General features: G+C 43.5%; 1 protein-coding gene and 1 pseudogene across 25 annotated transcripts in view; one reads left to right on the top strand and one right to left on the bottom strand.

Annotated features, from left to right (window-relative positions):
• The window catches only part of KIF16B (kinesin family member 16B), a 314,538-nt gene that overhangs the window by 277,396 nt on the left and 24,926 nt on the right, over positions 1-12,216 (bottom strand). The window lies entirely within an intron of this gene.
• Positions 3,699-5,378, top strand: LOC144298887 (UTP--glucose-1-phosphate uridylyltransferase pseudogene; annotated as a pseudogene).

The following is a 12,216-nucleotide window of genomic DNA, read 5'->3' as shown; positions in this document are numbered from 1 at the left end:
GTCAAAAAGACTCAGGAGCCAACCTGAAATAAGTTCCCACCGGCTAAAGCTGAGTAGCACAAAGAACAGTAACTGCAATAGACTGAAACACATGAAATACGCATCAATTTATGAACTCATAAAAAAAATAAAAACTGAATGGTTTCCTTTGGAGAGTCAAAAGAATCACCTCATTATTTTAAAAACTAGTAAACAGGGGCACCTGGGTAGCTCAGTCAGTTAAGCATCTGACTCTTGGTTTTGGCTCAGGTCATGATCTCAGGGTCCCGGAATCGAGCCCCGTGTCTGGCTCTATGCTCAGCAAGGAGTCTGCTTGAGGATTCTCTCTCTCTCCCATTCTCTCCCTCTGCCCCTCTCCCCACTCTTGCACAAATGCTCTCTCTCCCTAAAATAAATAAAATCTTAAAAAAAAAAAACCTAGTAAATAAAGGGGAAAACTCAAGTACTTGCCCTGCATTTCCTAAACAACCAAGTATTTTTAATTTTAACAGCTTCACCAAATAGTTGTTTGAAAAAGTTCCTCTTTTTAGAGTATTCGTCTTAATAAATGAAGAAGAAACGATAGAATTAGGATGTTAGAACTTTGTGACCCTGGTGTATTCATGGCTCCAGGCAGTGACAACCAGTGGCTGCTAACTCCAACACCAGGAGACAACCAGACATGCTGTCCATCAGAACTGAAAGACCAGACACCTGTGCTGCAGAAATCTTGCCCCTCGCCCACAGAAAAGGCCTGACTCTCATCTAGAGCTGATGCACAGTGAACACCAGGCAACACAGGGGGCGGGGGGAACACGTCAACAATGCCAGCAACACAATCAGCAAAATCCAGCTTCTGGGAAGGATAGCTGGTAAGGGACCCAGTATATTCAATAACAAGAACAATACATTGCAAGGATATAAAGATGAAAGGGGAACCTACAGATTGAAAAAAGGCTTTAAAGACCTATCAACCAACTGGATTTCAGTGCAAACAGAGGGCATTTTTAGAAATTATAAGATACGTAGGGAAATCTTAACACTGACTAAATGTCTCATATTATGGAATTATTACTACCATATTTGGTGTGATAATGGTATCCTGATGATTTTAATGTCTTAACCTTTTAGAGACACACACTGAAGTATTTATAAATGAAATAATATGACATCTGGGATTTACTTTAAAATAACCCCAGGGTGAGGGAAGCAGGTATCCTGGCAACCTCAGGATAACCATCCAGAATAAATACCTGCTAGAACAATGAAACCCAAACAGTAAGTTGCAAACACCCAAGAACTACAGTGGATTTCCATGGCCTGATTGAACTTTTCCAAGCTAGTCTAGAGAAGTACAAGCCTGGATAAACAGAACAGTGGCTCAAAAGACAGACAAACAAATGAGGTCCCTCCAACCCCCATGGGCACAGTGCCCAGATCTTGGGCAGCTCTATTTTGAACCCAAAAGTGAGAACTGCCTCGGGGACATCCCATGTTCATGTGGCCATAGAACAAATACCTTACAAAATTACCCCTTTCTTACAGCATGCAACTACCGAAAGTCATGTCCTGCCCGCAGCAGGAGAACTACACAATTAGTTTTATTAACACCACAGGCTGCCGCATCTCAATCCCTCTCATTCCCAGTTGGGTCCTTTCTCAGTCACTAAACATTTCTAGATCTTTCACTTTAAAACCACTATTATCAACAAATACCTACTGGGAGCACACAACCATCCTGGGATGGAACACCAGAAGTGACTATTAATAGCTGCTCACACTACTTGTCAATTCTTACTTACAAAACATGAAGGAATGAGACTCACACTGTGCCCACTATTCATTGGAAGTCAGAGGTGAAGTAACTCCAAGGATCACGGCCCTATACCCCTGGAGCAGCGCTAGTTAAAGGGCCCTCCACGTGATCATTTATTCTTCCCTGTTGAATGGCAGTATCTCCCTAGTGTTAGCATCCACTCTAAAAATGCTAGAGAAGGGATCCCTGGGTGGCGCAGCGGTGTGGCACCTGCCTTTGGCCCAGGGCGCGATCCTGGAGACCCGGGATCGAATCCCACGTCAGGCTCCCGGTGCATGGAGCCTGCTTCACCCTCTGCCTAGGTCTCTGCCTCTCTCTCTCTCTGTGTGACTATCATAAATAAATAAAAGTTAAAAAAAAAAAAAAACATTTAAAAAATGCTAGAGAAGATAGTGACTGAAAGATTAGTATGTCATATGAGCATCTATTAGCCACTTCTCAAGCCTGAAGATGCTTGGTGGGCTTCAAAGGGTTCACAACCTTAAAATTACACTCACTGCGATGTGGCAGTGGGAGGGGAAAGGTGGCAGGTTCACTGTTCTGAAGGTCCATAGCTTTCTTCACTTTCTCAAAGAGCCCTGTATCCCAAAAGATAGGAGCTCCAGTTCAGACTTTGTGTCTCAAAATATAGCCCAAGAAGAAGTAGCATCAGCAGCCCCAGGAACTTGTTGGAAATGAGGGATTTCAGAGTTAAGGGTGATCTGGCTGTGACATCTGTCACCCCATTGATCGCCAGGGTTGATTCAGCTGATCTGGCTGGCTAGGTGGGTGTCCCCTTCCTCCCTTATCACTCCATGTGTGTCCCGCAAAGCTGTGCACTCAGTGGAAGAGGACAATCTTGCCCAACGGAGGAAGACCATTCTTCAGTCAAGGATATACAAGCAGCTGGATTCCTCTGCTAGAAACTCCAAATAGGCTCTCAAGAAATGAGGGATCTCAGGCTCCACCACAGACCTTATTAAATAGGAATCTGCACTGTAACAAGAGCCCTTGAAGATTCCAATGAACGTGAAAGTTTGAAAAGCACTGTGCTGACATTATCTTAATATGACAGAGTGATAACTGGCCTTGCATTCACTCTCATGAGACACTCCATCACATTACATACTTCACACACTGGGAAACAAACTACCTTTGTACTTTGACCTTTAAGTCTTCTTTGTAAAATCACATAGCAGAATATGGTTACAACCTAAAGCAACTGACACTGTCTCCACTCTTGGCTCTTAAGTTGTACTGCAGCTTCTGACCCAAAACAACAAGTGTCTGACTTACTGGGATCTAAGACATCATCTGAGTGTTACGACATCTAGGTTACCTCATTCCCAGCACCCTGCCAAGCTATCAGCTTCTAGCCCTTTCTATACCCAGACTGTTTCCCAACATCAAGGTGATGTTGCTGCCACTAGCTTGAAGTCATTCTTAAAAATAATCAGGGTAAGGGAGGAGCTAAGGAGTAAAAAAAAAATAGCCTGGGGACAGAATCTTAAAAAACCCAGGGAGTAAGGGAAGAAAGGAGGAACCAGTTACAGAAAGTGAGGCATGGCTCAGGAAGATCTTAGCAAAGCTGTCTCAAGATGATGCTTCTCAGTTCCAATAAAGTCATTCAACAAGAGCTGGAATGATCTTCGAAGGAGGAACTAGAAAAAAATACCACAGCACCATCACATGAGTTTGAGCACACTAAAAAACAATATCTCAATACATTTTCAGAAGCTATTTCATAGATTTTTGCAAGAAAGGGGATCTTCTGTGGATTGGGGGAAAAAACCCAGAAACTTCCAGAAGATTCAATGCAGCATTATTAAGAGATAAAAACCAGGGCTTACCTGATAATATTTATTTTCTGTGCTGAACAAGCTGCCGTTGAGTGGTAAAACTCAACAGCAGTTTGAGGACCAGCATGGGCTGCAAAAGCCCAAAAAGTTGGACAGGTGTGCAAAATGAGAATACCTTTTTTAGATGTGACCATTCAGCAAGCTGAACATCTGAACAAAATCTACAATACATCTATACATCTGCTCCCCTTATTCTAATGAGCTAATGAGCTCTCTTAACACAAATAACGATTCAAAAATAAATACTGGAGAAAAATAAACATTTCATGTAAAAAATCCATACATTTAATCAAAGTGGCTACCCACTTTGGGTAAAGGAATCTTTACTGCCTGCAGCAAAGATCTTAGGGGAAAACACAGAAGCTGGGTACCCCAGATCATGGTGACCTTTACACAGGTTTCTACAACTCTGGTTTGCTTGATACCCTTCTAGGAGAAGGCAAAGAATTTATTTCTGTGTCTAACAAAGAAAATCTGGGTGCCACGGTGGAACTTTATATTCTTAATCATCTAATGAGCCCAGCCGGTAGAAAACCCTGTGACCTTGTCCTGGAAGTCACAAATAAAACACATGCAGATGCAAATGGTGGGACACTCCGTATGAAGTCTGGTGGCTGGTGGAAATTGCTCAAGTGCCAAAAGCATGTGTTGATGAGTTTGAGTCTTATCAAAATTCAAAATATTTAACACCAACAAACAGATCCATATCTCCCTCGCAGCACTTAAAAGGCAATAAGCCTTTGGAGCAGAAGGCCATTGACATAGAAATCACTGTAAATCCAGAGTCTGGAGGGAGGGCTAAAGTCACTCAGTCAGAAACTGCAGGCAGGGCTGCCGGAAAATATTTTAAGACTGTTGGTATTAATGTTCCTACAAGGCAGTTTCTTGCCTGTCAAAACCACATCAGATCTCTTGCTTGTGATGTCAAACCTCTTACAGCCTTCATGCAGGATCTTTGATGAGTGGAAAGTGGGAAATCCTTCAGTGCCCTTGGTAAATTAGGCAGGGTTTTTTGTTTTTTTTTTTTTAATATGATAGTCACACAGAGAGAGAGAGAGAGGCAGAGACACAGGCAGAGGGCGAAGCAGGCTCCATGCACCGGGAGCCCGATGTAGGATTCAATCCCAGGTCTCCAGGATCGCGCCCTGGGCCAAAGGCAGGCACTAAACCGCTGCGCCACCCAGGGATCCCAAATTAGGCAGTTCTTTCACAAAGATTCAGGACAATCCAAGAAGAGGTGAAGTACAGCAGATACGCTTGAGGTGGATCACCTCGCAGTGTCAGGAGATGGGCCATGTGCAAGGATGTTTCTGTTCCAGAAAGGAAATTTTACAAGCAACAATTTCCTAGATTGCTTCCTTCTTGAACCTAAAAACTAAAACTATAAGAAAAAGATGTATCTTTACTCCAAAAGTATTAGTATTTATAACAAAAATGCTAGATTTTAAGCCATATAGAGCAAATTTCACTCTAGTTACTAAAAATACCTATGGAAAAGCCACAGTAATCTCCACAAAGTGCTTATGATGGTTGGAATTATTAAATTTGGAACCAACCCTCTGGTGTATTCATCCCTTATAGATTCCAGGAGAGTTGTCAAACTTCCAAATATTTCAGAGATGAAAGAAGAAGGAAGGTTCCAGTCTCCTCATTCTCTCCACACACTGCTGATCAATCCTGCGCAGCCCATTGTCCACGGAGACAGGCCACTGCCCATGGCCCTCACTTCACCACAGAGCCTTTAACTATCAGAGGTGACTTCTGGGTCCTGGTGACACACCATCCAACAGCTTTACCTCCCACTTCCTCATCCCCACACCCAACAGGCAATTACTTAGTCCTGTGCAATCAACAGCTCATCTACCGACCGTGGCCATATGCCACATCTCCCTACTCCACAGACACTGTCCCAGCTTGGGCTGCTACCACCTCTCTAGTGTCTTTGCCTCCAGCCTGTTCCTTCCCACCCACACTCTACCCTGCTATCAGTGGGATCTCACCATGAGGCTCCCTGCTTTAACTCGTTCAGTGACCTCTCAAAGGCTATAGGATAAAATCCAACTCCCAGCAGTATACAAAGTCCTTCCTGCTCCAATCCCAACTAATGTTGCCATTCAACACTGTATCAATTCCACCCCCTTCTACTGGCCTAGTCCACTCCCAGCCAGCCAGCCAGACTCAGCTTTAGACCTCACATATCTGGAGAGCCTTCACTAAGCCTTCCATCCTATCCCCTAGTCAGAGGGTCCTCCTCCCTATCTCACCCACCAGACTCTGAACTTCTTAGAAGTAAGGACTTTAACTGTCTAGGTTTATACCCTCTAGGTTATGCCCTGGCAACTTTGAGGTACCATCAAGTTGTTGAATGGGATTGGCTGACTAAAAGTTAAATAATTGCCTCTTACCCTGGCCTAGTCTTCTCCACGTGCATCCTCTACTTAATGCCAGCCTCCCTATGAGCCCCCGTATCATTCTTGGTTCTTGCTCTTCCACATGTTATGGTGCTATCCAATTCCCATTTCCATTCCAAAGCAAGGCTCCTCTCCAGTCTAATTTGCATCACTCACCCCGATAAAAACTTCAGAAACAATTTCCCTTTATACACCTGCCTAGTTCATCCCACTCATACAGGTCTTCTCCCTGCTGATGTCACCTCTCCAATCAGTCTAGCAAATCCCAGAGAAGCAAGAACCAGTTTTCTTTACACTCCACAACCTGAGACCACTGAGTACAAGGGCAACGCTCACAATCAATGCTCAGTGCTTTATCTTTTAATCCCTTCAGCTGAAAACTGTAAAACACCAGGCACTGAGAGTTCCCCCAGCTCAGGTCAATTTCCTCTGACATTTAAGAAACATGGGAAATAAATCTTGACATTTTTCTCATATTGAGGAAAATAAATAATCCTAAAATATTATTTGAACATTGATCTGATAATAGAGCAAAATGAACTATGTCTCTCCCGGGCCACTTTGGTGAATTGGGTTTCTCAACCGAAAAGTCAATTATGGTTCTTTCATATAAATGAGTAATTTATTTGAAAGGTCTGGAAACTAGACCATAAGATGCTACAAATGAACCAGCTGGAGTAAGAAGACTGAGTTATAGATCAATATTGGGCAGAAGGAGAAGGGGAAGGGAGGAAAAGAGTAAAATGCCCAATCAGAAAAAGAGATGAATTGTGTCAGCTCTCAGATTTGTGCGTAGGAGGAAGCTTATCAGAAAAAAAAAAAAAAAAAACACCTTATGTTCATTCAAGTATTTTGAAGCATTTTTAAATTATTCAGCAATCCAAATTGATTCCAGTTGCTCAGTTGATGGTATTTGGTCACTCCATAACAAACAGCCTGACTAAGTGGTACTGAGATCTTTAAACTGAGCATTACCTAAGAAGATTCTAAAGAGTAGCTTATTCACCCCAAGTTCTGAAGTCAGGCAGTATCCCCCAAATTGACCTTAAAACTTACAGACTTTGTATATAACTATAGAATCACTATGTTGTACACAACATAATATTGTATGTCAAACAAACAAACTTCAATCAAAAATTAAAAATGCAAACTAACATAATGCGAACTCGTATTTAACGACCTTCACTTTGGTGGCAAAACATTCAATAGCAAAAAAATTTTTTTTTTTTTTTTTTTTTTTTTTTTTTTTTTAAGGGCAGCCCCGGTGGCGCAGCGGTTTAGCGCCGCCTGCAGCCCCGGGGTGTGATCCTGGAGATCTGGGATCAAGTCCCATGTCAGGCTTCCTGAATGGAGCCTGCTTCTCCCTCTGCCTGTGTCTCTGCCTCTCTCTCTCTCTCTCTCTGAATAAATAAATAAATCTTTTAAAAAAAGTTTTGTTTTTTTTAAGAATATATGGCCACTATGGGCACTACTATGGAAAGAAGTCCCAGGAGCACTGTTAAGTGGGAGAAAAAAACAAGTAGCCATGTGTAGTCCATGATCCAGTTCATAGTTAAGCAGATAAATAAAACATAAAATATATGTTTCCAGATGCGCAAAAACATTTCTGAACATTTCTGAAAGGATAAAGAGGAAGCTGTTAGTAGTAAGAGTAGATCTCATGCAATATTTGAAAACCAATATACTATATCCTGATCCCCTACACTCAATGAATTGCTCAGTCCCTCTGCTTTACCCAATGACAGGTCTCTCTTCCCTTTATTAGGACTCCAGGTAAAATACAGGACACCCAACTAAATGTGGATTTCAGTTAAACAAATGCTTTTTTGGTATAATTATATCCCCCAAATATTGCATGTGATTTACTCACACTATTTTCACTTCCTACCCTGGATGCCACCATTTCTTAGCTGGGCTATGCACCCAGCAGGTTCTTCCCGTTAGATGCATGTGTATTCGCCTCCCTTCCTCAAGCCTAGACAGCAACTGAGCGAGCAGTCTTCACTAGCTTGCACCCGCAGTACCCAATGCAGCAGCAGAGGTGCCATAAATATATGTCCCCTCACTTGTGCCTAAGTGTGGAAACAAAGTCAGGGAGGGCTATTCTCCTGCTACCAGCTTCTCCTTAACTGTTCTGGCTGCTTTTGAGCACCTGAAGAACATGGAACTGCTCACTACTCTTAGTTGCTCTCCATGAAATCATAAAAGTCTTCAATTCAGTTTCTGGGGAAAACCCAGGGGAGTCAGACACTGAAAAAAATTCTGGAGTAGGTTTCTCAGGCGATCACCCTGACCTCATTTCAGCTCCTCAGAACACATCTCACCACACAGCTGTCAACCAGAGGTCAGTGGTACCATGGCCTACATCCAAAGGCCAACCTTGAGTGGCAGCCTGTGAGAAGTCTGCAGAGTCCCCGCTCCATTCCCTGTGGACTCCCACCATGGACGAGCCAAGGGCAGGAGTGCTGTCACAGTCTTGGATGCTATGAGCGTAAATGCTAAGTGAAATCCTCTACAGACCTCTGCCATAGCTGGAGGGAGCTACACAATACCATTTTAGATACTGGTAAGTGCTATAAAGGAATGAAAGGGTGTTATGGGATACTGAGGGCAGAGGCAGTGGAGGGCAAGTGGCCAGTAAAGACCTTTCCAAGGTGGCGACATGGGAGCAAAGGCCTGACTGCAGCGAGGCCAAGGACCAGGCAAAGATCTGGGAGGAGCATTACAGATAAACAGAAAAGCAGGGCAAAGGCCCTAGGGCAGGAATGAGTAGGTTTGAGGGGGGGAGGAGACAAAAGGCCAGCATGACTGCAGGAGAGGGACCAGAAAAATGGGACGTGAGGTCAGCACAGCCAGGGCCAAATTACATCAGGCCTTCCAGGACTTTGGAACTTACATGTGATAGGAGGCTGCAGATGTGGGAAAGTCTGGGGTACCAGGAAAGGGCAAAACCGTACTTATAATTTTAAATGCAGCCTCTGTGTGCTGCAGATGGACTCCAGAGGGAGTCCAGAGAAAGAAAGCCACCAAGGAGGACACTACAGGCCACACAAGAGACACTGGACCAGGGTCAGAGAACAGATGCATCCAAAAGACAACAGGGCCACATCTGGGATTCCAGAGCCCTGATGATCAACAGGACCATCTGAAGCATTCCTGCCCGGACCTACCAAGTGAGAATCCCCAGGACGGGGGTCAGGAATATGTATATTAAACATCCTAGGTTCCGCAGGTGACCAGGGATGTGAGAACCACTGCCTTGACTGATCTGTGGTGCCCTCGTCAACTGTGAGGAGCCAGGGCCCCATGAGTGAGGAAGCTTAGCTCCTCTTAACTCCTTCTGAAACGTTTCACTAGGTGGTCTCATCTCTTCCTCTGAATGGGGCCCAACCTACCCATCCCCAATTCCAGAACAAAACTCCAGATTTGGATTATGCCTTTAGGGTTATCAGGGTTGGCTTCCAATGAGGGCTTCTCTTCTGAAGGATGGAAACACCACAGTCATTGGAAACACTGGTAGGTGAGAAGAAAGAGCAAGTAGCAAAAGAGCATGAAAACTGCAATTTGCAATTAAATAGAAAGGAAGAAGGAAAGAAAAAAATTATGTACATATACTGAGCAACTATTTTCTCAATTCTCCCAGGGACAGTACATAACTGGTACCATTCTAGAAGCACAGAAGAGAAATCAAGTCATCACATATGTGAACGGATGCCTTACTCCAGGCATCAGGCATAATTTAGTTCTGTCGCACAACCATAGCCTAGTTGAGAAAAACCAGTAGAGAGCTGAAGAATTTCATGCACTATAAAATTCAAGCCCAAAAGCATAAAGAACTAAATTTTGCTTGAGACGAAAGACAACAGAGACACTTTGCAGGAAATTCTGGATACTCTGCAGGGAGGACAACCGGGAGCCAAGACGGTTGAATAGGCTCTCAGCTCAGGGAAATGAACACGTGACAAGAAGACGGTGAACTCGAGAGAGCAGAAGACCTTGCCCATGACTCGACTCACGCAGAGAGAAATTGAGGCCCCAGGAGGTTAAGGGACTTGCTCCAAGTTGCTACTAGAATCAGCACTGTGAAAAGTTAAAGGAAATAAGTAAGAGTCAATACTCTGAGCCACGCTGAATGGCTGTGGGCTGTGTGCCACGTGACAACCCTAAACTTGACCCCAGCTACACCCCGAGGTGGGAGTTAGGTAAGCTCGGGATCCAAGAGGAACACAAAGGGCCAGTCACACATGTAAGCAAGCCACACCAAGAGTACTCTAAATAGGGTGCAAGGTGTCTACCCCATCAGGCGCTGGATGGGGGACACAAGCTGCCCATGCAGCCTTACCTCCCACACACATCTGCCCCCTTCCCTTCCAAACTGCTCCTTCTTCCAGGACTCTCAATGACCCTCATGCTGTTCCCTCTGTCTGGAATGTACTTTTCTCCTCCATCCCACTTTTCCTTCAAAGCTTTTAAAGATGTCTCCTCCTCTAGGAAGCCTCCCAAACTCCTCCTAGCCAGTATCTTCTGTGTGATACCCCATAAAGTCTATTACACATTTTCAATCCTTAAATGCAGACGTGTTTTCCTATAAATATCAATTAACCTGTCAGATGTTAACTCCAAAGGCAGAAATGAAGCGAGGCTTCTCCCGAAGACCTACAGCTGTGCTCTGACTCCAGGACCAAAGCAGAGGGAACATCAGTCTGAGTCACAGGACAGAGGAAAAATAAGGATGTGCACATGACCAACCTTCTTCAATAGGCTTTTCCAAATCATAGAAGCAACACGTTCATAAAAGAAAAGCGGTAGTTTAAATGTAATAGCGTAAGAGTAAACAGAGAACTTTTCTAGTACTTCCTCTTGATTTCCTGCATTCAGATGTCAAGCCAGCTACTTAATGTCCAAAGATAGTTTCATTTAGTGTGGCAGTGCCACAAAACACAAAGAAATGAGTTTTCTCTGCTCTTTCCCCATACCATCACTACAACCCTCCTTCCAGATTTCTATTTCAGAAAAATGGTCTCAGTGACAGCTTTTGAAATAAAAATAAAAAAAACAATAGCTAGCTTATAAAAAGATTGATTCCTTTTACAACATTGTTAGCTAAATATACCAGGTAGGAGATAGGTATGCTTCAAAATACTAAATTGTGGACTTTTTCTTCAAAAGACTTCACTTTGAGTCAGAGTGGAATAAGATGCAAACACAGCTTCTGATGTTGCCAAGTGGTTTAATAATTATATGGGGAAGCACTGGGCTTTGGGGACCTGGACTGAACTCCTGCCTTAGAGCAGCTCTGTGTCTTTAGCACCTGATTTAACTTTGCCCAGCCTTGGTTTCCTCACCTATAAATGGCTGAATAAAACCTACTATAAGACAAACCATGAGGGACTACTAACAAGTTACAGAAGGGGAGGTGGGTGGGGCGATGGGGTAACTGGGTGACGGGCACTAAGCAGGGCACTTGATGGGATGAGCACTGGGTGCTATACTATATGTTGGCAAATTGAATTTTTTAAAAATGTTTGAAAAAAACTATCACACACAGTTGCTTAAATGTACTGATTATGCAGCCAGGCTGTGGGTATTGAGCTAGCCTATGCATCATTTATTTGCTGAAATATATAACAGAAGAAAGCAGGCAACACAAGGTTGGGCACACAGCAGACAATCAGTGATTTCATCTCCATAACAAACCCAAGATCCATCTATTAATCAACAAACACTTAGCCCACGTGTGCTGAGACACTGGACATACAGAGTGAACAAAACCAACAAAAAGCTCTGCCCTCCTGGAGGAGTTTACATTCTGGTGGGCAGATGTGTGTTAAAAACCTTTCCAGAGCTTTCCCAAAATTAGTAGAATCAGAGGGAATCCAGAAAATACATTTTTCCAATTTTCTAGCCAGATCTTCAATAGAAGAAAAACTCATGATCCTCACGGGTTTTATTTATGAAATGCTTTATCTTCATCAACACAATCCAGAGGCCACAGTTCACAAAAAAGAACATCAGGAACACCAAAATTCTTTCACATATTTTTAAATATTTGTGAAAGATGTCCAGTTATTCTGACTATACACTGAACGTCCACTCTGAAACAGGAAACACATGCCATCCCTCCGGCCCACAGCCCCTTCCCTTCCTCCCCGAGGCACACTCACAATGTTCA

This window comes from Canis aureus, chromosome 26 (genome assembly GCF_053574225.1).
Source record: "Canis aureus isolate CA01 chromosome 26, VMU_Caureus_v.1.0, whole genome shotgun sequence".
Lineage (NCBI taxonomy): Eukaryota > Metazoa > Chordata > Mammalia > Carnivora > Canidae > Canis > Canis aureus.
This window is presented reverse-complemented; position numbering and strand designations above follow the sequence as displayed.